Below are 26,090 nucleotides of genomic sequence, written 5' to 3' on the forward strand. Positions count from 1 at the left end.
CCTCCCCTCGCTCCTCTCCTCTTCTCCCTTCTGTCTCCTCTTCCCCTCACCTTTTCTACCGCTCCTCCAGTCCCCAACTCTCAGCACTCTCCTCTCCTATGCTCTCATCCTCTCTCCTCTGCTCTCGCTCCTCTTCCCCTCTCTCCCGCTCCTCTCTTGCCCTCCTCTCTCTCCTCTCCTCCTCTCTCCTCTCTCTCCCTCCCCTCCCCTCTCCTCTCTTAGCGGGCTTCCCGAGCCTCTCTCCTCTTCGGCTGCAGCTGTGCAGTTCTGTGGGCTGGCTCTCTCCTCCTTGAGAAGTGGTGAACTGTGTCATCCCTGGGCTACTAACAGCCAACAGCTGCAGCCTCCGCCACTGCTGCAAAGCGGCCCCGGCAATGTGGAACAGATTTCTGCAACACAGAAAAGGAGAAAAAATAAATAAACAAAGGCCAGGAGGAGGAGAGAGAGAGAGAGTGTGTGTGTGTGTGTGTGTGGAATAAATAAAACCACAAACAAAACACAGCTTATGCAAATCAGGGGACAATGTGTGCGTGGATCGATAAGGCGGTGTGTTTGTGGTTGGAAACCGTGCAGGACAACGGCGGCCGTCTCTGCACGCCGATGCCTGGTAGCATCGTTGCGAGTTCGCTTTCAGTTCCCATCCCCAACCATCTGTTGGGCTCTTTCCTTTTTTTTTCTCGGTCTTCAGCCTCCTTCTCCGGCCGAGATGCCGGGGGCCCCCGCCTGGTGATGATGACATGCTTTAACTATTTGTTGTTGAGTTGTGACACGGATCTCCTGACAGCGTGTGCGTCTCCGCATACGGCCGGGCGCCAGATGTTGACCGAAGTCGTAGTCATTGTGGTGGTGCTGGTGGAGGTGGGGAGGCTGGGGTCAAACTGTCAGTAGGTTAAAGGTGAGGTAAGAATGAAAAAAGAATGCAACACAACAGCCCTGGTGGTAATTGAAGTGGACTGACCCATGGGGCTGCTGTGTTTTATGGCTGACAAGAACATTCATTTATTTTCCCCATGCTTTGTCCTTGTTATGTCTTACTCGGAATGGAATAATTGTCTGTTGCTTTTATGAAATATGAATGTTCGATTCTGTCTCCCGCTAACAATACAATACGCGTATATATGTGAGTGGGTCATCCACACATTTATCCACACATCACTGTACACGCACTCTGCGGCGCGCTCCCCTACCAGTCACCTTGTAATTGTTCCCGTGTCTTAAGCAGCTATTAGTATTGCCGGAAAATGGTAATGCTAGGAGAGGCTCATCTCCTGCCTGGGAAAATGTCTCTCTCTATCACACTCTAGCATTCTTCTAAAAGGGAAAATGGAAGATGAATTTTGCCCATAAAGGGGGCCGTATCGCATGGGCTTTTTATCCTAAATGGCTCTGGGGATTGTTATCTGTGGCAAGTGTGTCCTGCCTCCGTCGTGTTCAATCAACTGTCCATTTAGCTGTGACTGGGAGTAATTGTTCCCAAGTGGGCCCTACTCTGACCTGTTAATGTCTGCGCTGACCCTCTAACCTTGTCGCCACGGCGTCGGGGAGGGGTTTAAATCATGTGGATCCCCTCGGTCCTTTGGCTGGGTCAAGTGGGCGTCGCCGCCGAAGGACCACTCTCTTCTAATTGTACCCAGCAGAATGGGTCAGCGAGAGGTGGTGCCGCCGGGTCCGGCCCCCTTTATTAGCCGATCTCCCCGGTAGAGTGGCCCGGCTTAATGGGTCGGGCCATTGATCCAGAGCCATTCCCGGTCCTTCCTCCCTCGTCCCCTCGCCCCCTCACAGAGGCCTTCGCTCTGAATCGTCTCTCACTCGGTGGCTTGACGCAAACTGAGTTGTGTCGGGGTAAGGGGAGCGGGGGAAGGAGGGGTGGGGGTGGCCTCCTCCATTGAAGGGGTGCCCCGGAGACCCACTGAGGTTCCCCCTGGAGGAAGAGGAATGGCAATCCCCTATGGAGATTTCCCTGGCGTACCGCCGTGACTTGTTGTCCCTCTCTCTCTGTTTGACCCGTCATATTTCCTGGAGTTGGACAGCAGAGTATTATCGCCTTTTGCTTTTACCATCCCCCCCCCCCCCCCCCCCCCCCCAACACACACAGAGCCTCACCCCCACAGATATTGTTACCAAGGACAAACCACAACATATGGGGCAGCGGCTTTTATGCAGTGTCAAAGTGAGTAACATTGTGTATTCTCTCCGTGCAGCGGGAGGGAAATAAGGTTCATACTCACTATATAACCGCCGTGGTCTAAACAAGGCGTCGCACAGGAATCTGTGGCTCTCAGTGACACCGGACACTAAGCAGCACTCACAAACATCTTTATACATACCTGTCTGAATTGTCTGGAATTTTGACACATAAATAAGTGCCAATTAGCACACATCTCTTTTAAAGTGGCCCGGTGTGGGAGTTTTCTTTGAAATTTGACAGGGTTTGTAATTGGAGTGTAAGAAACTGTGGAGCGATTACAACCACATGTTTCCTTAAGTTGCAGGGTGTTGGGACGCTGCCATGCGCACGGCCACAGAATGAAAGGAAGGCTTTACTGGGAGAGGTGCAGGGTATTAACTTAATGTACAAATGTTTAACTGAGCAATATACCTCAAAGTGTTTGCTTGTTTATATTTTTGTTTTATGGTTGGGATTTAACTTAAGTCTTAAATCTTGGGCCATGCAAATTTGCAATAAAGAGTAAAAAGCAGAGAACCGGGCTACGTCTTAAACACACTGCAATGTTATTTAACATTATTTTTCTTAAGGTGTAGAATTTTGGCACATCTACCGGAGCGGGCATGGCAGAAAAGGGATATAACATTCATAATTACGTTTTAATTGGGTTTTCATTCCCATATAATGATCCCTTAATGTATAAAAAATAAGGATTATATACATAGTTTTTTTATTCCACATTGTTTCTATAGTAGCACAGCACTGACAGAGATAATTTTACAATCATAGTTGCTTTCTTACTGGTAGGTTATAACCCATAGTTTTACAGACTTGATAACTAAATATAATTTACAGAAATGTCTAGTTCCTTGATAGATAGCTATCACTGTGGCTCCTCCTACGTGTTGGAGAGGGAGGGGTTGAATTCAGTTGGGTTCTGTCTTCATCCACAAGATGGCCCCTGATCCTACACACTGCAGCTTTAAGTAAAACGACACAAAATAATCAAAACCCTTTTGAATGATCCTAATCAAAAGTGGAGTTGGTCGGATAGATTCTGAGTTCAAACCCCAAGATCTGCAGACTAACTGTCGGCGTCCTTGAGCAGGAAGTCCTAACTCCTACCGCCAACATGCATACCATTTGGATAAAAGTCTCAGCTAAATAACTACATTGTAAATAATGGGTGGTACATCAAACCCAATTAGACCCGGCACATGTATGCCTGCCTTCATCCCCGTTGTGTCTCTCACTCCAGAGATGTGTGCCTCTCACTCCGGGACGTCCCGCAGAGGAGTCCTCATGCTTTGGAGATCCGGGACGTCCCGGAGTGAGAGGTACACATCTCTGGAGTGAGAGACACAACGGGGATGAAGGCAGGCATACATGCGCCGGGGTGATGCTGTCTTTTGGGATGAACGTATTCCGGGAGTAACGTGCAGCATGCAGGGCACGTAATCAGAAGGGCCTTATCTGAGGGGCCCGCTAAGGGGCCGACGGACAGCCCAGGAATGTGGTGTTGGTCTGTGGAAACAACTGCTCCTCTAACGGGGGTGAGTCGAATTCCACACGGCTGAATTATGAGCCGGGGCGGAGATGGAAGGCCCGTGGTTTGTTGTGTCTGGTTTTGAGGGGTGGTGGTGGTGGTCATGGGGGGAGGGGGGAGGGCAGAGACACAGGGTAGTGGTGTTGGTCCTACACCACTACACAGAAGCAAGCAGAGTTTGTAGACTTGATCGTTTGACATGTCTTCCCCTACTAGAGTCGGCCAATTAAACACCGGGGCCGCGATGGTTACGCAACGTTGTTCGGAGACACAAAGCCACATTATAGTGGCAACAAAGCGGCACACACATCATATGGTCGGACAGGAAGCCACACGCACGCGCGCGCGCGCGCACACACACACACACACACACACACACACACACACACACACACACACACACACACACACACACACACACACACACACACACACATAATGGAACCACGACAGGCAAAGCACAAAACAAGCAACTGTTCATGCTGCCCTTTGATTGTCGTTCACTGTGCACGGTCCATATCTGGAAACCATTAGTCCATTTCCACTTGTTTATTTGCCTCGACATCATAGTTCTATTTTCCGCCGTGTGGCAGGTTTTTTTAATAAACAATGTCTCTGTTGGCCTTTTGGCGTGTCATGGCTACCAATTGAAAGGACTGTCGGTTCAGTTGGTTAAAGTCCCAGGCGGCTTCACGAAGGTCATTTACTGGTAGTCTGAAGGGTAGTCTGGGCTCTGGTTTATTTGATTCGGTGACTGTGCTGTTTGCGGTGTTGTACCATGCTGTGGTGTTCACCTCATCTGCCAAGATGTGTGATGCATGGGAGAAACGGTGAAATGACTGCTATCTGCCTAAGGAGTGGATGCTTAGGGAATCTGTGTGTAATTTTCTGTGTGTTGGAGTCTTGCGGCACGTTTACTTTCCTCGCCAATGATGTCACCGTTGTACGTGTGGGTTCACCAGCCCCGCCAAGGGACTTTCCCCAACTTTTCACTTCCTGTTTGTAATCACAGAATCTTTCCCTTTCCTGCCTCCTCTCTCTCCCCCCCCAACTCCCCCGTTCTTGCTCTTTCTTTATTTTAGGGCCGAAAGTGCTGTCTTTAATCACCCAACCCCCTCCATGTTCCAGTCCTCCAAGACTGTGAGCTAAATTGGAATCTGATTGGAAGAATGGAACGCCCGTCCATCCTGCACCAGTGAACAGTGGTATGTATTTTAGGTTGTCAATCATGAATATCTTGTCAATAATGAACACCGAGTGTTTATTTTAAATTGTGAATAGTGAGTTGTCGCCTACAAATGACAATGTAAATCTCGTCTGCACCAACGGCAAGAACAAAATGACGCATGAAGAAGCCATCACTATTTCTCTCTAATCGACGCGACACTCTAGTGACGGCCATCGATAGTCATCTTCCAATGAGCTAAAATTAGACACACAACACGATATACCACTACAGAAACAAACCAGTGTATTTTCTGATGGTTAGAAATCAATGCTTGGCATTAAAGCCGTGGGGTTTTGCCTAGAAAATGTCAGATTGAAACGTACAGATGCTTTGATTGAGAGTCTCAACACCCATCCTACATGGCGCGCAGGCATTCTGTCATATCCGATGTTCTCTGATCTTAATCTCCCTCTGCCAGCTGACGCCAGGACTCTCCGAGATCCAACTCATTAGGCTCATTTGCATCAGGCCATAATTAGCTTTAAGTACATCCCCAGAGATTAAGCCAATGTGCTTTTTATCGCTTTTACCATTAATTCATTAATCCATTGATAATGATGAACTTTTATTGCAAATATGAAAAATGTGGAGATGAATCAGATGCACAAAGCAATCTTCTTCAAAGTGTATTTCTGTGAGTGGTTTTCAACCAATCACACATAATACAAAACACTTGATTATCTTGCTAAGGGTAGCAACGATGGGAACCAGGTCATGTTTATGATCGGATAAGTTGTCATATGGCCATTTGTTGTCTTCATACGGCCATATGAAGGGGGGGGGAACAAATCACTGCCATGCTTGAGAAGGTGAACCAGCGGTCGCTGGCTGGCTACGTGACTGCTCAGTGTTTAGTGTCTTTAGCACTGACGAGCCTCTCTGTACCACCCCTGTCCCTCCCTTCCTTAAAAATCCCCTCTGAAAGAGTCTTAGAACCCCCCCCCCCAACCAAGCCTCTATGATCAGAAGAGGACGTGACATTTGTGACGGAAGTAATGGAAATCTTCTCGCAATTGTAACCTCCCCACTGTGAGGAAGAGACGGCCTCCATCTCGCCTGGCACCCAGTAGCGGTGCCAGGCGGAAGACCCCCTGATGAAATGCACCCAGCGGGCCCCCTTACACGCCTTACACCGCACGACCTCAAACACACGTCAGGTTGTGTTTATTTTCTATGTTTTTACGCTTGTTTTTTTTCAAAGTAGTTACAACGATTGTGAACAAAACATTGTCGCAAATGTTGTTCAAGAATTTAATTTCAAGTAGCGAAATCCACACGTAGGTGACTGTGATGTTAATGTGTCTTTAATGATTTCCGCTGTAGGTGATCGTTATGTTGTGCAGCGGGAATGTGCGTTGCAGCCGCACATAGCATGTTGTGATATAAACGCACCAGCAGACTCTAGAGCGGGAAGAGGTAAGGGCAGAACGAGAGAGAGGGAGGGTGGGAGAGAGAGACGGTGGATGGCGGAGGGCAGGTTGTGAAGGTGGGGCGGGGGGGTTGGTCTCAGTTGACCTGGCTCTATGCTTAACGCCTCATTTCTGCGCTGTGTGGCTCGCAGTCCGGCCCTGTGATCTGTTGCCATAAAAGGCGGTTTCTTTTTCCGTCGCTCTGTGCTGATGGTGCACTTGGTCACGGGGTAATACCAGAGGGTTACGGGTGCTTTCCCCCTCCCCCCCCCCCCCCCCCGCTCCGCCCTCCGCCTTCCCCTTGACTCACATCTAATGGATATATGTATCCCCATCAGGAGGGCTCATAAACATAAAACTGCTGCCGCATTCGGGCTCGAGCCAGTGGAGCCGGACCGAGAGGAAAAAACAGCGCACCCAGCGAACACTTCCCCTTGACCTCTGGGAAGGGCAGTTCCTATCCGGCGCCCTCCGTCGTCCAACTCGCCGCTGGGTGGACGCAGGGAGGGACTGGAAGTCCCCCTCCCGCGTGCTCACCCTCATCCCTCATGCCGCTCACAACCTCTTGGTGCTGGAGCCGGCAGGGGGGTGGTGAGGGTGTCTTCCCTTGGGGTCGCTGTCTGTCTGTCTGGCTGAATTCTTGATGTGCTGATGCGTTGGTGTACTGATGTGAGCGATGCGCAGAAGGAAGATGGAAAAAGACAGAAAAAAGGGATAAGGATGATGGCGAAGGAGAGAGAAGGAGGGGATGGCAAGAGAAGTAGAGCGAAGGATAGAAAAAAATGGGCACTACACACGAGATTCAACAATTAGTAACATTCGATTTTCAGCATGAACTTGTATCCCCCTGCGGGTGGTTCACTTAAGGTGCTCCGACCCAGTTATTTTGTTAGAGTGTTGTGTGTTGTGTGTTGGCGATTCATCATGTATTTCTGTATACGGCTCGAAGGGAGTTTTGTCCGAGCAAACAAAAGGGGTCATCTTTGCATTTCCCTTTGCGCCGGCCTCAAGGTACATCCAGAGACAAGAGGCCTGGCCCTTTCCTTACTGCATGGCAGGTGGTAATGGGCCGAGTAGTCAGAGAGAGAGAGAGAGAGAGAGAGAATTGTTTTAATTTTATAATTATGCTGGGTTAGTCGCTCGTGCGGAGAACACCCGGCCATTTTGTGGGTGACAGGCTGAGGAACAGTGTGTTTTGTGTTGTTCTTTGCAGGCTTGTTGTGTCTTTGCACAGGAAATGACCAAAAAACAGAGATTCAGAGGATACCACACACGCATGCATGCAAACACTGATAAACAAATTGGTGTACACAGCACATACAAAATAGTACAATCTCACAGGAAAACAAATAAATTGACACCCACACAAACTAGCACAATGACGTCAACCTCACAATCATACACGCACACTAAAACATATAGACATTACACTACAACATATACACATACACTAAAACATATACCAATACACAATGAAACTCATTGCTGAACACACAAACATACACAGAGACATTCTCACTCCCACTAACACCACGTCACACTCACTTCCACACTTCCCCGGGGCAGGATGAGACATGCACGGTGAGAGGTTGGCCTTCTGAGTTTGTGTCTGGTCAGTGAGTCTTCTCCTCAGGCAAACACTTAACACCCAGTGTGTCTGAACCTGGTCCCGGTCGCAATGTTGTGGGTTCATCTTCATTTACCTCCCACTACCCCTATAATGACATTCTCCCATGAGGACAATCCTCAAAAGTACATATAGTCCTCCTCTGGACCTTAAATCCCCATAAGGATAGTCACCAAAAGGACGTAGAATCCTCATGAGGGCATGTGTTCCTCATAAGGAGGTTTTTCAAACCGTCATCTGAAAGAACGGATGGTGTGAACTATCACAAAGAAGTGACGCCTGTGTCACAAGGGGGAAAGTGCTACTGATCAAAATAAAACTTATTAGAATATTTTTTGGTTCACTAATTACTTATCACAGTTTAGAATTCCCCCTTTTTGTTTTTTGTTTTGAATCCCCCACACATGCGAGTGTTCTTTATAATTTCTGAAAAGATGTCTTTTGGAAAAAATGACGAATGGAAAACAAATTTGGGCCGACTTTAGAATTTTGCATTAAGTAGAATTCAGAAGCGGGGGGGGGGAATCAGGACCATTTTTTTTGGCAATTTAATCTTTATTTACTCCCACGTGAAGTTATGGTGAATGTGCTCTCAAATCAGTGGAAAGACATTGAAACAACACGAGAACTAGCAAAGGGATGGTGCGAATATATGAGATCCCACTCTGTGCGTAATAAGGGGGGGCGAAACAGAACTGATCAAGACACCCGCCGAGCATCCTATCCGGGAAGGGGAGGAGCTACAACCTATGTCAAAACTGACACTTACAAAACAAAGAAGAAGACGAAAGAAGAATTATCCTCGACAAACAGGCTTTCATTTGCTTCTTAGTTATGTTTCTATTCTCCCCCCCCCCCGGATCCCTGTGATTGTGTGTACAGTTCCACACGACGCGGGATTCGCACTAGCGGGCAAAGCGACCACGCGTGGAATGAACGCTCTGCACACATAATACACCCGTCACGCTCCGGCCCTGTCTGAGCAGAGCCTGACAACAGAGAGCAATTTGTGGACTCTGAGCTCGTCATGTCTCAGCTGTTGCCTCCGACATGCTCCGTTGCCTGGCTGCGTCTCCTGTGATAATGCGTGGGGGGGGGCGGGAGGTGGTGGTTGGAGGCGGTAGGAGATTGGGGGGAGGGTGGGGTGTTAGCATCCGCAGGTAGCACAGTGGCAGTGCATGGCGTTTTGGGGCGTGCCTGCCTCACGTCCCCTTGGTACACAGACCACCAACAGGGGGATGGGGGGGGCAGCACCCACTGGTGATTCGCCCCCCGGCTTGTACGGGGCGGTGGGGTGTGGAATGGTTAAATAAAGGTGACAGAGTCCTTCTGGGACAATGCTTTCAGGTTCTGCTGGCCGATCGGCATGGCGTTCGCCTGCGGGGAGGAGGGGGATGGCGATTTGGTGGGGGGGGGGGGGGGGTCGAGTATGAGTATGAGGAGGAAGCGTGTTGAGACCGGGGGGGCCAGCGGCCGCATCGAGGAACAAATAAAAGCGGGTATCTCCCTGGCCTCCCTGCACCTTCCTGTTTGGACTTGAAGGTGATTGGGAGAGGTGCACGGCGACAGTTGACGGAAGCGCCGTGGAGGAATGACTATTTATTTACCGTCAGAGACACAGCGGCCATGCTTTGTCTCAGGAAGCGGTTTCACGCAGGATGTGTAACCCCCCGCCCCCCCCCCCCCCACACACACACACACACACCAGACCCCTTCCCTCCTCCCTCCCCTGCACCTCCCACACCTCCAGCCCACCTTCCTTCCACGCGCCCATGTACACACACACAAACCACCCCCCTCCAACCCCAGCCCCGTTCAACGGCACTCTTTCCAACGTTTCAACACATCACATTTCACCAGGTTTGAACTTCTCGTATTGTGCAGTCTTTCTTGTTGGTGTCGGTGTCGGTGGGGCTGGTGTTGGTGGTGGTGGTGGTCGTGATGGCGTTGTTGGGGTTGGTAGTGGTGTTGGGTCGAACTAGTGGTGGCGCTGGTGGTGGTGGAAGCGGCAGCAGTAAGGGTAGTGGGTGGAGGAAGTTGAAGGCGGCGATTGGCTGCCCATGGCCTTGGTGTGTGTGTGTGTGTGTGTGTGTGTGTGTGAGAATCTGGCTGATTCCAGTGTGGGCCAGCTAGAGGGCTCACTCAGCAGGCCTTCCTGCCGGGCCCTGGGAGGCGGGACCGGGTCAGAACAGGTCAGGGGGAACTGGGAGTGGACGGCATTCGGACCACAGGGTGACACGGACTGTTTATGTGTTGGGAGGACAACAAAAGGAAAATGTGTGTGTGTGTGTGTGTGTGTGTTCGTTCCCTTGCCAGGAATTTCTCCTTGTAAAGTGAGGGAGAAGGGGGGGTGGGGGGGTGGTGGTGATGCAGAGAAGGGGTATTTGAGGTGCGTAAATCCCAATAATTACAGCGTATGCAGTACCTGCCTTGCAATTACCTTTGTTGTCACCCTACAATATGCTCTTTCCATTACGGTAAGCGGCGGCTTTTTAACGGTGCATTACGTGTACGGCGTTTCTCCTCCCGCCACCCAGTAGAGGACATGCAGGAAATACCGCTTCTTTAATAGCATCCCCATGCCGGTTTTCAGCCTTTACTGTCTGATCGCAGCGCTGTCACTGCACAGGCACTTCATTCTCCTATCGCCATGGACCTCTGTGTACGTGATAAAGGAGTGGAGGGAAAGGGTAAAACAGGGCGCATCGGCTTCGTGTCGGTACTAGTCCATCTCATAGTTTTAAGAGGCATTTCGTCTTTTTACTTTTTTTTCGTCAATGCGGGCAGCCACTTCTAAACTCCAGAGTGTTTAACAGAAAGAAAAACACACATCTGTTGAGCCCAAGCCTCGTTGGTTGTAAAACATTTCCACTGTGTTGTTTTTGTACGACGCACACTGTACTGTAGCTGTACGCAAATGTCCAAATGAACGTTTTCTGCTGGCTTCTCATGTTCTGTTAGCCACACATTAAGTACAATCATGCTTTTCTCATGTTTGACCTGAACAATTACTATAGCAATAGCATGGACATTGGCTGTCCGTCCCACGTCTCTGTTGTATTGTTGACACCGTACTGCTCTTGTCTACCATGCTGTGCACAAAGCAAATAAGAACTTTTACTTTTGACATGGAAATATGTTGTCAGGGTGTGTCTATTGTCTTCAGAGCAGTTTTTTTCCAGTTGATTGTGTCCTTTTGTTATCATGGTGTATGGAAGTGTAGGGTCATAACGTCTGGCCTGGCGAGACAGACGTTATGACGTTACGTTTTCACATTGGACTTAGCATTCTGCTGCGAGTAGCATGAGGCTATTGCCTTCCTCACAGATCCCTAATTATGACAGGAAGTACTGCTAGTTAAACCTAATAGGGATTTTAAAGAAATTCTCCGATTGATTTGATGACTGAAAAATGACCCACAGGGGTTGGTGCGACGTGTTCATTCATAGTTCCCCTTCTGCCCACTTTCCTCCGTCTGATCTGTGATTTTGGCTGGGGACGTGACCATCTACCCCCTCACCCAGGTGTCATTATGTCACCTGTAATCCTATAGCCCCTCCACCCCCGTCAGGAGTTGGCATTTCCTCCACCTTCTGTGGCGGTGGTTCCCGTCAGCCTGCCCCTCACCTCCCTTGGTCTCGTGTTGATCGGTTGGTTGTATATCACGCCTCTAAAGGGGTTGCATTTGGGTCATAATGCAAAATAATAGGACAATAGAGTTGTGCACAACGTCCCATAAACACAGACAGCCCTTGCAACCCCCCTCAACACATACCCCCGTTGTCCTGCTAGACCCCTTTCTGCCGCTTCTTCAGGGTTAAGGTTTGCTTCCAAAGTAGAAAGAGAAGCGAGAGACAGAAGAGAGGAGAATCTGACTGTTCTGTCCCCCCGGTCTCCCTCGTATTCTATGTGGTTGTTGACTACTAATGAATGGGGTGTTGGGAGATCACAGGACGCTTGGGGTACACGGGAGGGCAGATTACTTTTGGAAAACCTAAACGGCATGTGATCGGGATGCTAATCCCTCCCAGGAATTTGGTAGTAAGTGGTCATGGGGGGGGGGGGGATGGGGGGGATGCCTCTTTCATCCATAAGCCTCATATCAAGGTTTACTGAGTTTCAAGGCAGTGACAATGAGAGAAAGCCTAGGTTTGATGAATGCAGGAAGGATGGCAAGAAGTGCAATGTTTGTGTTTTTGTAGAAGAGTCAAATTCTGCACTAATGGGAGTGGATGAGGAGTGCACCTAATATTTACTTTGATACAGACGCCACCACAAAGGCTCCTTATGCCAGCCTTTTGCTTAATTGATGTGTTGGATGGTGAAGCTAATGGGATGAGTCATTAAGCCTATTCTGAGAGTTTTATTTAAAAGGAGAGCAGAGAGAGAGAGGGAAAGAGAATCTGCAGCGGAGCGTTCCCCTTCCCTAGAATAACAGGCCGGTGGCTTGGTTAAAAAGGCACATAATATATGTGCGAGATTGATCAGTGACTAGCGACCCCATTATCTCTGGCGATGTTAATTACACTGTGCTCAGCTCGCATGTCAAAAGGAGGATAATTGAAGAAGGTAAAAGCGGTGCCAGACTTTATTTATGCTTTCCCTTTGAGCTGGCGGCAGCGCTAGGCTGCTCTCTTTCCTGCACACGCATTTACTTCACTTCCCTTTTTTCTCTCTTTCTTCTCATCTCCCTGTTTTTTTGTCTTACCTTCCCTTCTGTTTATTTATTGTGGGGGGACATCACATGGTCTGGAAGTGTAATTTGTGCCGAGGTGCTATTCACGGTCATCCCCCCCCCCCCGTGTGTGTGTGTGTGTGTGTGTGTGTGTGTGTGTGTGCGTGTGTGTGTGTGTGTGTGTGTATATGGTTGAAGGAGAATCGTCAAGTCAAAAAGCACTGCAATGCAATTATGGACATGCGTTTTTTATGATGCAAATATGCATATTTATTTATGCATGTGCTTTTTAACTAATTGGTCATTTTGCACCCAATCCCATGAGGCTTCTGTCGGGGAAGCCTGTGGCATTGTCCTTTTACTTGACTGAGGCATTCAGTCGTTTCTCAGAGGGGGGCTAATGTGGATCTAAGATTCTGTGTCATTGTTCCCTCCCCCCCCGCTGCCTCTTCCTCGCTGGTTCTCCCCTGTGATGTCGTGTGCAAGGAAGAATTCTACTGACACATTTTCAGGAGGCACATTGGCGATAAACAATAAAGGATTAGGGGAAGGTGACCGTTGCAGATGTCCTACTTAAGAGGCATTTTTCAGGATAAGCACGCAAAAAATCTAAATCCATCCCATACTTTCCCTTTTTTTTAACCATTCGAGCTTGTTGTGTCGTTGGCTATCCACTACACGGTCCCTAAGAAGATGGGTTTATCCAAAGCAACTGATAGTGAATAAAGACGTCATTAAGAAATTCAGGGCGTCTTACTCAAGGGTATAGTCTCCAGGTAGGCCATGGACATTGGGGTTCAAACCCAGTACCTTTTGGCAGGGAGACCAAAACCCTACCCTCGGAGGCATGGGGGAGCACAGAACTAAAAGTCTGATAAATGAATAGCCTCAACTAAAACAAAATCAATAGAGCCCTGCATGGTGATGGCATCAAAACAGTTGTTACCGCGGTTACAGATGTTATGCCTCTGTTGCAATTAACAAGGGAGTGTGATGGCCAGGCACACTAATGTGTACACGTACACAAATGCGAGGCCATGCATGACTGCATGCACGCACATATACATAAATAGATTTCTGAGACGATGAGCCCCCGCTGCGCTGTTGTCATAGTAACTGGGAACCCGGGCCTTGGGGGAGTGGCTAATCTGTGGTCATCTCACCTGAAGCTGGGGTCTGTGTGTGTGTGTGTCTGTGTGTGTGGATGACAGACAGCTGCTGTGTGCATGAGGCAGTGCATCACCTGGTGGACACTAGAGAGAATAGTTTTCACGTCTGCCATCCTCTCAGGGAAGTGATGAAGCAATGGCTCGCCGAGACATCTTCATCACGTTGTGCTTTAATAGTTTACCTGAAGTCATTCCTCAACGCCGTTTGCAGCACGGATTGGAAATCAGCGGCTTCCATTAGCAGTGGTTAGGCGAATATTGGTCCTGTCTGGCTCTGTCTGCGTGTCTCTCTCTCTCTCTCTCTCTCACTCTCTCTCTCTCTCTCTCTCTCTGTGTCTCGCTCTCGCTCTCTCGCTCTCGCTCTCTCTCTCCAGTGTCAGAAAGGAAAGGGGGAAAGTGTTTTTGAGGTGAGGGTCACACAGTTGCTTGTGGCGTGGTTTATATGGGGTCAGGTGGAAGGAAACTATGCAAAGTATCCGCTCGTTCCTTGTGATTCTCAGGCGTCATTGGCTGGAAATTACTTGCGTCACGTCAATGCATGTTGAATCAATGCCCACGTCACAAGCTTAGTGACTCCGCACTGCCACCCATGTTCCTACCACAGAAGGTTGCAGTGACCCCCGCGACAGGGACACCGACTAGGCACCAACTACATTTACGTTGCTAGTCAGTAGCCATTAGACTTCTTTCTCTTTGTGTCTCTCGCCCTCCTTCTCTTTCTTTCTCTCTCTGTCTACGTCTCGCTATGTCTCTCCTTCTCTCTGATGGTATATATCGGTCTGTCTCTCTCTGTCCCTCTCTCAGGGTTTCTCCCTTCATCTCTCTGTATCTATCTCCCTCCCCTGCTGTATGTCTGCGGAGCCACAGTGTCAGCAGTATGTGTCTATCAGACGGTGCCTTCCCCATCCACCACCACCATGCTTCCTGCCATAGGACTTTATACTGTATTTACTTTACTGTGTTGTTTTTTTTATGGCCACTTTTGTTTGTCAGGGGAAAGACCTCTGTGTACTCTGCTCTCTCCACGGCCAGCCAGCAGTATTTTTCTGCGCCGTGCGGTTCAGCCTTATCTGCGCTTGAGGTCTGCACTTTAATGGGCGTTATTGATCTAAACAACATCAGGGGTTGCAGTGATGTTATTAAGGCCGAGATAACTTCTGTGTAATTCCACTCCGAACAATATATTAGCCCCTTTATTGGTCTAAATAACTTTGCCTTTTAGACAGTAATGCACCAGTAAATCGCCGCGGCTCTTCACGTCGGCAGGACCTTAATAAAGCATTTCCTCTCGACATCCTGCTGCCACGGAGAGAAAGCGAGCGGGCGAGCGAGAGAGAGTGAAAAACGACAGGTTAAAAGGCATGCTGGGAAGTTTCAATGCCATCACCGTAAATTATCTATTTTTGAATGCGTAAATAAATCCTGAGAAGAGGGCGAGATGGAGAGAGAGAGAGAGTGAGCTGTGAACTGAGAGTAGAAGCGGCGGGCGAGGGTTGGGCGTGGTTAGGAGGGGGAGGGGGGGGGGGGGGGTGAAGTGAGGTCGGGTGGACTCGTGGGGGGGGGGATAGAGAAGGATTAGTAGGTAGAGGGTTTAGGGTGTGTGTGTGTGTGTGTGTGTGTGTGGGGGGGCGATGTGGGTGGGGAAGGGAGGAGGATGAGTAGGTGGTGGTTTGAGTGGGTGGTTGGTTTGATGGGTGTATATGCGGGGACTAGGGAATAGGCTGTGCGTAGAGGGGTATCTGTTTTGCACGTAGATAGGCTGTCGGCAGACCGCTTTGCGATCCACCCGACGCAGACACACGGCACACGGCAGGCAGCAGCAGCCTGTGTTCCTACAGGGTTGTTTGTAAATAAATAGTGTGATCCCTACCTATTTAAGACCACCGGCGATAGCTGTAGCAGTATAGCAGAGCGATGGAGGATTTGGTTTACATTGTTGATCAACCCTTAATTGTGGACTGCAGTGTTTGTAGCGGACGGCTTTAAACGACGATGTGTGTATTTAAATATTTTTTTTAAATAAACCCCCACAAATCCACTTATCTGAAGGCATATTTTCAAGATGGGGAGGGTGGGGAAGAGGCAGGCCGTATTGGGGAAGGGAATTATAATTTGCAGCTATTTAAAGCCCCCCCCCCCTAACCCTCTCTCTCCCGCCACACCAACCCCCCGTTCTGGTAATGAATTATTTTGTCATCTTGCCTGTGATGAGATTCATCTTTAATAACTGTAACAATTATTTTATTAAAAAGAGAAGTCATGCATTATGGCTATCTCGCCAGGGTCTGGAGCGGGGAGAGTGTTCTCATTAAGAGCATTATATTACCCCCATGGTGCTGTCCCAGTGAAATTACACGAGGTGTCAACAATGCTTGTGTAAGAAGTAAGCAGTCATATTTACACAGGGCAGCTTTTTCATTTGCCGCCTGACACCAAGAGATGTATTAAAAGAGATACTAATGCTATCTATCTGATCAGAGCCTCTTTTAATGGGGGAAAAAATCATAGCGTCGACTTTTAATAAATCCGTGGCATTTCACTTTTCGCTCTCTCTCTTTCTCTATCTCCCCTTTCTCTCTCTTGCTTTCTCGCTCTCTAACCCAAGTTATGAATCATCAATCAATTCACACACTGCCGTGTTTTTCATTGTTGAAATTGATTTGATTATTTGTTAGTTTGAACAAAGAACTATGTCACATGGTACTCGGCCCTAAATATTTTGGAGTCATCAGTTAAAAAAAAAATCCTGTTGTCGTTATGATTGATTTGTCAACTCTGATCATCTGCTTCCTGTGTGTGTGTGTGTGTGTGTGTGTGTGTGTGTGTGTGTGTGTGTGTGTGTGTGTGTGTGTGTGTGTGTGTGTGTGTGTGTGTGTGTGTGTGTGTGTGTGTGGCGGTTGGCATGCTGTGTAACATTGTGTTCTCTAATGGTTCCAGGCCCAGGGTTGCTGCTAATGACATGCTTGTAATTGTTTGTCAGTGTGGTAATGTGTGATTTCCTTTCTCCATGTGAAGTTGCATGTTTGACGAAGGAGGGATCTTGTCAGGGAGACAAAGTGCTGTAATTTGTCAGCAAACTAAATGAGCTTCTCTTTAGCCATTGAGTGTGTGTGTGTGTGTGTGTCTGTGTGTCTGTGTTGGTGTTTCTGATGCATTCACAAAGGTGGATCCCTGGCCTGAAGCCTGGTTGTTATGTTATGATTTCCACATAATCAACAGCATTGTGTAAATGGCAGGAAGTCTTGAATTTTAACTGCCAGCTTCCTTTTGTGGCTTCAGAAAGGCTTCTATTTAACTTGTATTTTACTGGTGCACTAACAGTAAGGGCAGCCACCTTAACCACGTTTCAGTGATTTTCTTTTCATATAGATTTGTGTCAGGAACCTTTTCCCAATGGCGCTCAGTCAGACAATGTCCAGAGACAACATTAATGTTTATACGGAGAATCTGTTTTTGGAACAAAATCTGTTGAATTGTGTTTTACAGAAAAACAGAAGTGAAATTACAGAGAGTTAAGTAATCCTTTATTCTTCCAATTTTTTGGAGTTATCACTTCCCTTTTAAGCGTCACATCATTTCAACCGCGAAGTTATTTCACCATCTGGGGAAGGCGAGGAACCAGCCAACTCCTACCAGGGTCCAACTTTAAACACTGTCCTCCTTTTACGTCTCTCTCTCACGGCCTTTGTACACGCTGCCCTCTGCGAACAGCCTGCTTCTGACCCGCACCATATTGCGGTGATGGGGACAGATTCCTGCTAGTTAGCAGTCTAATGAGCCAAACAAGGCAAACAAAAGGAAAGGTGTTCTGAACAGGGTTTCCCCCCCAGGGGGGCTACTTATTGTAACAATCGGCCCTCCGTCTTCCTGATCCACCTCCTCCATATCGGGCCCCGTGCCGGCGTTGGCCCGACGCTTCCTTCTGCCGCGGCGCACGCTGGCGGGCGGGCGAGGGGAGGGGAGGGGTGTAATCAGCTAAATGTAGCCTCTGCTTTCTTATTATTACCTGGACGCTCAGCGCCGTGGGTTTGACTTCCAAGGACAAACGGCAGTAGAAGGCCGATCCGGCGTGCAAAGTCCCTGAGCTCTCGCTGAGCAGCCGATCCCTTCCCTGGGCCAGCTGTTCTCTCAGATACACACGGCCTGTGCTATTCTCTTAATATAATTCTGAGGGGGTGGGGGGTGGGTGGGTGGTTAGGGGGGGGGGGGGGGGGGGGGGCTCAGGAGAATAGCGCAAAAAAACAAGCGTGCCAGCGAGGAGAGCGTTGAATTTTTCATCAGCAGACTTCCACCGGCACGGAGTTAGTGGGCAGCGCTCGCATTCATGAGCAGATGTTCAGCACAGTTACACTCTGCGGCTAATATGAACTTATTGGCCTCTGCCATTGGCTGCAAGGACGTTGGCAGCAACCTGGCATCAGAGAATTGCTCCTGGTTGAAAAAGGCGCGGGCCTGAAAATTGTTGCCCTGGCCTTTTTCAGCCACTTCCCAGGCCAGAAGCTGGGAGCCCGAAACAGGGGAAGGTGCTGACAGCCCATCCGTCTTGGCGCCGACAGTGATGAAATACTCGCTGCCATTTGCTCAGGGAATAAGCGTTAAAAAATTCCGGCAGACAATTTCCACAAGTTTATCATTAATTTATTATGACACTCTAAACACGAAAAAGCACCCCCCACGAAAGCGCACCACTTGGCAGGGAATGCGGTGTAGCGGTAAAGGTGGGGTACGGGCCAGGCACGGGCACCCCGGCGTTAGCTGAAAACGCTTACTGCTTGCAGGGAGGGGGGTGGAGTTGTTTCAGTACCCTTGAAAGAGGAAATTCATGGAAGTCAGGCACCTGTGAGGGGCTAACTGCTTGGCCCTGGTTGGTCTGTGGTCGGGACCAGCTGGTGCTGTGGTCAGCCTATGGGCTATAACACTCCCCCTTAACCCCGGTGGTTCAGGCATCTGCACAGCAAAGCTGTCGGGTGTGAGCGCGTGGCTGTGGATACGTTGCTCCCAAAGCAAAGTACGCCCCGCTTTTAAATTGGACAGCTGCGAAGCGGTGCCGTGGCCGACTGCGAGTTTTATAGGTAGCATGCGGCCAATCTCGGGAGAGCGTGAAAGTCACGACAGTAAAAGTTGCGCATGTGGGACTGACAAACTGGGAATGACAAGCTCTTGTTTCCAAAGCGCACGTCTCATTTTCCCGTCTCTAATTGGTCGTTTTCAGGTTGGCTTTATGAGAGCAAAACTAATTAGTGTTTCTAAATCCAGCAGAAATAAGAAAAAAAAAAGACGGGAGACATGATTGTTCTGGTTTCCTCTCTTGTGTCAGGGCCCGCAACAATAAAATAAGACTCTAATCATTTTCAAATTGCTGGTATTTTTAAAACCCCAGAGCTGAATGTCACTCGGAGTCCCCTGCCAGTTTGTTTGGTGAGATCAGGGAGCAGTGGTTACCCTCTCGCCTCGTGCGCTCGCTCTCTTTGTGATTCAGAGGAAGTTTGGGTGGATGTCGGGGGGTCGACGGAGAGAGAAAGAACGCAAAGAGAAGGGAGCAAAAAAAATGAAACTTTGCAAAACACAACAATGCATTGTGTTTCCAGGCGGCGCCGCGCTCTTGCTTTGATTGGGAACGTCCTGCTGACAGGAGCGGCCCTCAAAGTTTACAGTAGCGCTGACATTGTCGTTACCTTTATTCAAGTCTCTCCAGCTGCAGCGAGCCCTCAGGAAGCCCCGGAGTGGTGCTAGCCCTGGCGTCCCGTCGCCCCTGCGCTACAGGGAGGGCGAGCAAGCCCTGTTTGGCTTGGCAGACCATCTTCCTCTCGGGAAACACTGCTGCCTCTGCAGAAAAGCAGCCAGCCCTGTCGTTGCTGGTGCTGGTGGTGCTGGTGGTGGTGGTGGTGGTGGTGGTGGTGCTGGTGCTGGTGCTGGTGCTGGTTCTAGAGGCAGGATAGACCCTTCCACCTCTGGTCCCGTTCAGGAAACACATTTGAACATTAGTTTCCTCCGCGAGGGAAGCAGGCTGAGGTGAGGGGGTCAGCTCAGCGCTGGACAAGCAGAGGTTATGAGGCACTTAACGTTGTGCTGTGAAGTTCAACCTGCTTAACAAGTCCTTACCCAGAGGTTGGGCGCTCGGTCTGGTTACATTAATGTCGATGTTGACTTAATTGTATTTTAATAGTTTCTCCGCTGTTTTGACAGTGTACTGTAAATTTGAAGCTATTTATATTTTTCCGTCGGGATATGTCTTCAGGGGCCCATAATTAACAGTCACTTGAACTAAAGGTTAAGGACGAACAGTGTTTAAATAGCGCATAATGCGCAAATCAATTTGTGCTCAATTACAGCTTTCTGAACGTGTCATTATTTGTTTAATCAGGGGAATTGTGGTTTGCGATGCTAAATGTATCCAACCATGCTCAACGGGGAATAGAGTGGATGCAAGGGGGCTGGGGAGTTGTTGAATAAACTCACTGAATGAGGTCTTCTGAACCCTAAGCTACCTTTTGGAAATGACCCCAATCTCTCCTGAGGAACACGTGCGCGTGCTCACACACACACACAGGCACTAAAGCACTCAGGATAATCTAGTTGTATTGCGGAATGCCCTGTTAGCGTAAATAAAGCCATCCAAACCAAAACATCACCCCGACAGTTCCACTATGACGGCATTTATCAAAAGAATGTATATAAATAACATAACTGACTTTGATTATTTGTATCCATTATTTTGTATTTATTTACTTATTTATTAATTTCATTATTTGTTTATTCATGTAACATTTAAACAAATTTCCTGTCATTGTTCTTTCTCTCCCCTCCCTCCTCTGGCCTACTTTTCTCTCTCCTCCTCCTCCTCCCTCTGTTCTCTGTCCCTCCTCCTCCTCCCTCTGTTCTCTGTCCCTCCTCCTCCTCCTCCTCCTCCTCTGTACTCTCTCTCTCCTCCTCCCCTTCCTCTGTACTCTCTCTCTCCTCCTCCTCTCCCCGTCCATCCAGGAGCCTCCAGCAGGGACATCCTGTGGAGCCGCAGATCAAAAGTAAGTAACTGGCGACCACTTCCCTCCCAGAGAACATCAACACACTTCCCACACGCCGTCGCCGTGGCAACATGCGTGTTGCTAGGCGCTTCACGCATAGCCACCACCTTTTTCTGTTGTGGTTGGACGGTTTTCAACCATTGTAGGAATTGCAAATCTTTTTTTTGTTTTTGTTGTCCTTTCAAAGTTTGGGTGTTTTGGTCCAATCGACAAAGCGGGACAGGATGTAAAAATACTCTCAAAAGTGAGCTGTTAATCGTCTATAAACGATGCAAACAGTGCAGCCCCATTTTGCATAGTAACCGGTGGCTTCAAAGGCTTTCCAAAGCCATTTTGTAACGCAGGTTTGCATATGTGCCACCGAATGTGAAGGCTGAACATGTTGACCGCGATAGCGTCAATAGCTTAAACATTTTTTTCTTCTCTCCCCCCCTCCCCCTCCACCCTCCAGCACTTTACGACGGGCTGTGTAACAATGGAAGTTTGTTTTATTCTGGTTTCAAAGCTCCGAGACTGAGTCGGTGTGGCTACGGCGGGTCGCACTCCGGTGGCGTCCGCCTCACCTTAGGACGGTAGAAGTCATTCCTCTGTGTGGTGTGTAAACATGTCCAAAACAAACAATGACCTGGGGCGGACGCCACACAGCAAAACAATTTCAAAGCCCGGCGTGTGGTGTAAACACGCGGGCGCGTCGCTGACCTTCACGTCGCCGCGACTTCACCTCAAAGCCCTTGCTCGATCTCCTCGTCCCGGTTGACCTTGCGGAAGATATCTTTTCCGCACTGTAAAAACTGTATATTTTGTCTTTTTCTTGTTTGTTTCTTCCGCGTCTCCGTAGTGCATATTGGGAGTATGTTCTGTAGTGATGAGTATGGAATACACCATGTGTACTAGGTTCTGAATCATTAGTACTCAACTTGGTGCGGAAGTGTTCCCCTTTAGAGATACTTTACCATGTTTAGAACATGTTTTCCCTCCTAGACTTCCCCACCCTATCAGCGGCCTGTGAGGTACAGGCACTCCCCCCCCCCCCATCTCCACCTCATTGTGAAAATCCAGACAAATACTAACATACAGGATCTAAAATTTGAGAAAAATTTAACAGTTTGTTTTTGGTAAAATTGTTTAGGGAAGTGGTTGTAACACCACCGTGTTTGCCACCATTGCCTAAGGCATTGTTAATGCATGCGGATACATTCGGTAACCCATGTTTTACTTCTTCTGCCTTTATGGGTGTATTGTGGACATGGCCTATGTCACACACACACACACACACACGCACACACACACACACACACACACACACACACACACACACACACACACACACACACACACACACACACCTCTCTCAAGGATGCCTTCAAGGCACCCTGTCGACATTAGGACTTGAGCCCCATATCATTGCTGTTTCCAGGGAGTCAAACCCCCCGACCGCTAGACCGTCCTGCCCCCACATCTGAAGGTGGGCGTCAGCAGCGTGACCTCGCGCTGCGTGTTGTGCCGTCTCACATGTCGTGACTCATCTCCTCCTGCCCTCCCGCCATGTAAAGCAGCAAGTGGAAAATATTTGTTTTTGTCAGTTAGCTATGGAAATTAGCAGATAAAACAACGAAGATCTCCCGAAGGGGGAATTTGTATTTACATAACTATCTGGAAGGTAGGGTGGTGGGGGAGAAGGGGGGGGGGGATGCTTAGAGAAATTAAGCCACGCTGTTTGTGTCATTTGTTTAATATAGTATATTACATCTTTATATGATGTGTTGATTGTCACGTTTAGTAACATTTTCAATTAAATTGTTCAATAATCCTCCTAGTGTTGATCCACACATCTGAAGAACAGACTCATAAATCGAGTGGCCCCGCATCTCTTCCCTGACAGAGCCTGGGCCCCTGGCCGTAATTGATGACCGCCGTGCGTTACTTTGCATGTAAATGAATCCTAAACGCCTAATTATCCGCCACTTTTGAATATTGATCGGAAAGACAAGGGCGTCGAAAACGAAGCCCTCCTGAGTGCAGCCCGGCCCCCGCTCTCTAATCATCCTGCTAATGTACACTTCTGCGTCTCCTTGGGCCCGCCTGGCGGCCGGCGCCCTGGAGAAACATTGTCATTGGGGTGCTTCCCTTTTCATTTAATTCTTCCCGCTGACACGGCACGTGCTCCTGACAGAGGGATGCATCGGCCGTATCCAATTAGCGGCACTCATCACTCACTACATTCAAGATGACAATGCTAAGATTCAGGGAGAAAATCCTCTTTCGTAGAAAGCTCTGGCGAAGAGAAAAGAAAAAAAAGCACTTTAGAAGCCCCATAAAAGAAAGCCACATTGTGAGGAATGCGCCCGTGATAGGCATTATTTTCAATTACGGCCGTAGCTCTATTTTCTCAATTAGACAAGAGAAGAAGGGAGTAATTGATTTTCAATCACTACCGGACAGTGATGGGAGTTCTTAAAAGGGAGCGAGAGAGAGGGAGAGCGTGCGGGCGAGAGAGAACGAGAGAGATAGAGAGCAGGATCCATACATATTTCCTTTTATAGTTTCTCATAATCCGAGCGCACAATAACCGCATAGCTTTTTTCTGGACTTGAATATTCCCCACGGGCACTTTCTGAAGTTCGTGCATCTTTTAAAACAGAGAAAAACAGCAGGTGATATAAAAATTGCACACACGATACATACCACACTACACAGTGCCACACCGCCGCGTTGATCCAGCCGACCCCTTGATAACCCAGGGCCCCTGACTCCGCCTCTGACCATACCGACACGGCCTATATATTCTCCACACGTCCTGCGACTCCCGCCACTGTTCTCCGTTTCTCGGGCCTCTCTTTCCCCGCGGCATGGAACCAGGGGTCCTCCGCTGGACGTGTGTGGCGCGCGGGGAACAGGAGAGGCCCTCGCGGCCCGCTGTCTCTGCGCTCAGGCACCCTGATGTGCTGCTGAAAAAAAAACGCGGCGACAGGCAACAGATGTGTCACACGACCTCAGATCCAGCGGGAGCGCCAGGGTGTGCGCGCAGATGCCGTCAGGCTATCGTCGGACACGGGGGGCGGGGCGGGGGGTGGTTGTGATGAGACAAGAGATGGAGGGGGGGGGGGGGGTTGTTCAGTTGGCCTCAGATCAACTGTCTGAACGGTGGGGTAAAGCGCTCCCGACGAGACAACAGCCTAGGGGAGACGGCGGGGGAGAGGGGAAGGGGGGGCTACGTCGACTCCGATACCGAGCCGTGCACATCAAACATGTGGCGCACGCCGAGACCAAATACAACAAGGTGACACGTGGTGACATCACTCAGAGTGATCAGATATGTCTTTCTCAGGTTGTTTTTCAATTTTTCTTCTTCTCTCACGCTCTGCCCCAATAAGGGAACCGCCACCGTGGTTCCTCCAATACCGCAGTGGCGTCGCAGCACAGACTCATAAGAGCAGAGCGGACGTGTCGGTGTGTGCATATGGGTGGGTTTCGGGCAGGGGGGAGTTTGAGGGAATAACGGGGGGGCCCCTAGCAACACACACTCTCGCACTCACACCCGGTCCCAGGTCGACTTTATGCAAAGTCATTGTACTTGCTTTGACAGCACAGATGCAGTCAAACATGGCGGCTATCGTTAGCTGACTGCTAGCCTACTGTTAGCCTACTGTTAGCCGTACAGTAGAGACCAAGGGAGGACTATGTTAACGATATATCCTCTGCGCTTTAATCCTGCGCCTTGCCACCGGCCTCCCATAAGCAAATAGCACGGGCTTGTGTGCGTACGTGTGTGTGTGTGTGTGTGTGCGTGTGTGTGTGTGTGTGTGTGCGTACGGGGGGGGGGGGAAGAAATGGGAATCCATCATCTGAACAAGTGAATGAATGAAGGCACGACGACAGCTGCTTGACTGATTATGTACCCTAGGCTGTCACCCTGCATCTGTTTACCACTCTGACAGCGCCGCGCCGCGCTGTGTACGTTCACGGGGAGTAATTGAGCTATTTTGCACCACCAAGTTATACTCTAACTTTCCATTACCGCGTGTTCGTGTGTGTCTGTGTGTGTAAAACTGTGTGCGTAAGAATGTGTGTGTGTGCCTGTAATAGTGGGTGGTTGGAATAGCGTATGTGTTAACGTGTGTGTGCATGTGTTTGTAATAGTTGTTGTCTCTTTGTAATGGCGTGTGCGGGTTCATTTGTGATAGTGTGTGTGTGTTGCAGTGTGTGTATGTGTGTGTGCGTTTGGAATAGTGTGTGTTTGTCACGGTGTGTTTTTGTAGTAGTTTGTGTGTTACAGTGTGTGTGTGTTTGTAAAAGTTTGTGAGTATGTTTGTAACAGTGTGTGCATGTGTGGTGGTGGTGGTGGTGGTGGGGGGTGTTAAACTGATAGTAATCACAGCCAGCACCACTGCTATGTAAATAAGGTTTTATCAGCGCCGCCAATTTGGTTAAGTAGCCTGGACGTGGGTGATAGACACATGGAGCAGTGCGGTGGTGATGCGGGGCAGCACACAGTTATCACACACGGGTCACCTGCACGCCTGCCAGGTGTGGAGGCTGGCAGAATGGAAGGGAGGGGGAGGGGGAAGGATAATAGTTCAATTTTTATTGTTTAGAAAATGATGCAAATGTTAAGTGCCAAACCCGCACTGTCCCAACTCGTGTGTGTGTGTGTGTGTGTGTGTGTGTGTGTGTGTGTGTGTGTGTGTGTGTGTGTGTGTCACACTGTATGTAAATGAAAATGGGGGAGAAATATAGCCAGATCTAAAACATGTCATTTCAATATTCAAATACCAACGCCAAACAATCCTAATGTGTAATGGCCTCTCTGTATTTGCCTACAATCCTCCCGAACGACCCGTCGCAGTTATGATGTGGCGATGGAACCAGGAAGAGAGAGAGTGACAGCAGGTGAGAGAGAGATAGAGATGGAGAGAGTGTGCAGGATATTGACACACAAACAAAGCTTTTCTGTCTCTGTCTCCAAGCGTTGTGACCTTTGTATCTCCATCTATTTGTTATCTGTCTCTCTCTCTCTGCCTGCCACAAAAAAAGGCGATTGCATTCCAAAACAAGAGGAAAAAACAATATTCACAGCGTGTATTATGCAATTTCAGCACTACATCAATGTGGTTCATTATGTAAGTGTAGAGCATGTTTTTATATATTTGTCTCCCTCCCACCCCCAAAAGCTTGTTAGACACAACGTTAAATGGGCCACACATTTGCATCAACTTTATGTTCATGTGCTTCCCAAATAAGTGCTGA

General features: G+C 48.9%; 1 protein-coding gene across 3 annotated transcripts in view; it reads left to right on the forward strand.

Moving 5' to 3' along the window:
- foxp1b (forkhead box P1b) overlaps positions 1 to 26,090 on the forward strand; it is a 174,930-nt gene that overhangs the window by 11,624 nt on the left and 137,216 nt on the right. For all 3 annotated transcript variants that reach the window (XM_079748013.1, XM_079748015.1, XM_079748014.1), the window contains exons 2-3: positions 4,796 to 4,918; positions 20,803 to 20,843. The gene's annotated coding sequence lies outside the window, so the exon portion shown is untranslated. The remainder of the gene's footprint in view (positions 1 to 4,795; positions 4,919 to 20,802; positions 20,844 to 26,090) is intronic.

Source organism: Pollachius pollachius (assembly GCF_949987615.1).
Source record: "Pollachius pollachius genome assembly, chromosome: 12".
Taxonomy (NCBI): Eukaryota; Metazoa; Chordata; class Actinopteri; order Gadiformes; family Gadidae; genus Pollachius; species Pollachius pollachius.